General features: G+C 37.4%; 1 long non-coding RNA gene across 1 annotated transcript; it reads left to right on the top strand.

The window, feature by feature from the left end:
* The first annotated feature begins 1,609 nt into the window (after nucleotides 1-1,609).
* Nucleotides 1,610-2,069, top strand: LOC141842892 (uncharacterized). The gene is made up of 3 exons (XR_012602988.1): nucleotides 1,610-1,733; nucleotides 1,802-1,933; nucleotides 2,022-2,069. It is a non-coding gene; the product is annotated as an uncharacterized LOC141842892 (long non-coding RNA).
* The last annotated feature ends 404 nt before the right edge of the window (nucleotides 2,070-2,473 follow it).

The raw sequence follows: 2,473 nt of genomic DNA, 5'->3' as shown, positions 1-2,473 counted from the left end.
GGCATAACTGGAAATTTACTATTATGTCTGATAACCAAAACACAACATTTGGCAACACAAGAAAGCTATTGTGGCGCAATGATGTTGACAGTACTGTGGGGGGGGGGGGGGGGTTTGTAAATATACCTTATAGTTGTTTGCTCTCTTTGCCCCAGATGACGGATAGGGGAGGGATAGATGATCTTTAGGAAAAAAGAGGGGAATTCCTAGGGTTCAAAATTTCATTGTGGAAAAGAAAGGAAAAGAGGGGAATTTATAGGAAAGGAGAAGAGGAGGAGAACTTCTATAACCTCGCAAACTCATAGCTAGTCCGCAGCCATGAGGTTGTGGCTAGCCCAGAACCTTGCAGCTTGCTCATGGCCATGAGTTTGTGAACAACTAGTGGCCACTAGCTCGCGGCAACGAGCTTGTGACAAGTTGGCTATTGGGCTTGCAATAGATTGCAAAGAAAAGTTGGTTTGGAAGGGGAGGAAAGAAAATGTGTTCCATCCAGGTTCAAGTGGATGAAAACAAGGCAAAATTGATCCATGTACGGATTTAGAATCCGTCCTTTCCTTTACTTTATGTCAAATAAACGGAGGAAAGTGTCTTGACTCTAGTGTAATTCATGCTTTGTAAGCCACACATTAGAGTTGTTTCGATTGGAAAAGGTTTGTCTTGTTAGCTTACTTAGGAATCAATTAAATGAGATCAAAGGACTCAAGTGAGTATCTATGTGGTTTTAGTTGCAATTTGTCGCTGACCCAGAGGCCACCATTGCCAATTTGGGCATTAGCCTCCACATCGTCAGTGTTGAGACTTAGGATGTGCCATGCTTCAATTTTATAATTCTAATTTATTTGGTATTAAATTAAATTCAGTATAAATTATAACTAAACATTAGTCTTATAAGTAAATTATGATTATAAATTATAAGTGATGAAATTATTATGTTGTGTGCTGCATGCTTATACTGCATGCTTATTGAGATTGTGTAGATTTGAAAGATCATAGTGTTTGGATGATTGTATATTTGATACATTTATTATTTATCAACTTTTATACTTTGGTTTCATGTTAGAGGTTCTCCTACCAACATTTCTGCCGATGCCTTGATACTTACATTGGTCTCTTGATTATCCTGTGACAGAGACGTTGAGTTGAATCATTAGGTGGTCTCTAGGTGTTTCTCTGGCACATACTGCAAGGGTTGGAGATCTGCATCTGAATTTCTGTTTTCCTGTACATTTTACTACTTGCATTTTGGTCTTTACGAGATGTATCTTATTAAACTTTTTTCACAGTTTATTTTTGAATCATATTTCTGAGGCACATGCATATTGTGACACTTTCTATTGTGCTTGTATGATGGCCATCTCTGTTCACTAAGACATGCTGCTGGGGAGAGCTCACTTAGCATGTGACAAAGAAATTCGTAGTGATCATTTGCTGTATTGCAACTATCATGAACCAGCTTTGTGTTTTCTTTCAGTTAGATACTCATGATCCCATTGTGGAAGTGCAAATTATGTTTTTTTTTTTTCAATTCGTTGTGAATACCTTTCTTGTCATCACTAATCGAAAGCTATGGCGTGACTATAAACATTGCATTTTTTGCAGTTATACAAGGTGCTGGTGGGATGCACATGGTCGATCCACTTTTCCAGCGGATCCTTGTTAAAGAATGCCAGTCACGTAAAATTCCTGTTATATTTGATGAAGTATTCACAGGGTTTTGGCGACTTGGAAGAGAGGTAAAGCAAAGTGGAATACCAACGTATAGATTTTAAAATTGTTTTGACACTCTCTGTTTATCTTGTAGTCTGCTGCTGAATTACTAGGCTGTTGGCCTGATGTCGCATGTTTCGCTAAATTGATGACTGGAGGAGTTGTTCCATTAGCTGCAACTTTAACTACTGAATCTATTTTTGAAGCATTTAAAGGTGACTCAAAGGTACATGATAATAACTTCTTTATATTGATTTTGTGTTGTCTGAGAGAAGATTCTACTTAACCAAGCATTTCAATTCTTTTGTTTGTAGCTTATGGCACTTTTGCATGGTCATTCTTATTCTGCTCATGCTGTGGGTTGTGCATCAGCTGCAAAAGCTATCCAGTGGTTTAAAGATCCGTCCACCAATCCCAATATTGATAGTGAACGAAAAATACTAAAACAGGTATGGTTAATTTTCTGTTAATTCTATTTGAACGTTGTTCACACAATAGACATACTCCCTTTTAAAGAACAAGCCACATAGAATTAATGAAATGATGAGTAAGCTCATCGAATGTTTCTCCAAATTAAGGCAACCCTGTGACATTGACTAGAAATTTGATGATTACTATCTACTATACATCATTGCTTAACATTTGGGGCAATTGTTACAGTGTTGATGGTACAATGGGTAAGTTGTTTAGCAAATTGATTGGTATCCATTCCATGCTTAACTTTTCAAGCATAAGTTGGACACTTCTTAATTGGGCCATTATCCTG

This window comes from Curcuma longa, chromosome 12 (genome assembly GCF_044706935.1).
Source record: "Curcuma longa cultivar G26 ecotype Majalengka, Jawa Barat chromosome 12, ITB_CL_G26_1.1, whole genome shotgun sequence".
Taxonomy (NCBI): Eukaryota; Viridiplantae; Streptophyta; class Magnoliopsida; order Zingiberales; family Zingiberaceae; genus Curcuma; species Curcuma longa.
The sequence above is the reverse complement of the archived record's forward strand: the minus strand, read 5'-3'. Positions and strand labels throughout refer to the sequence as shown.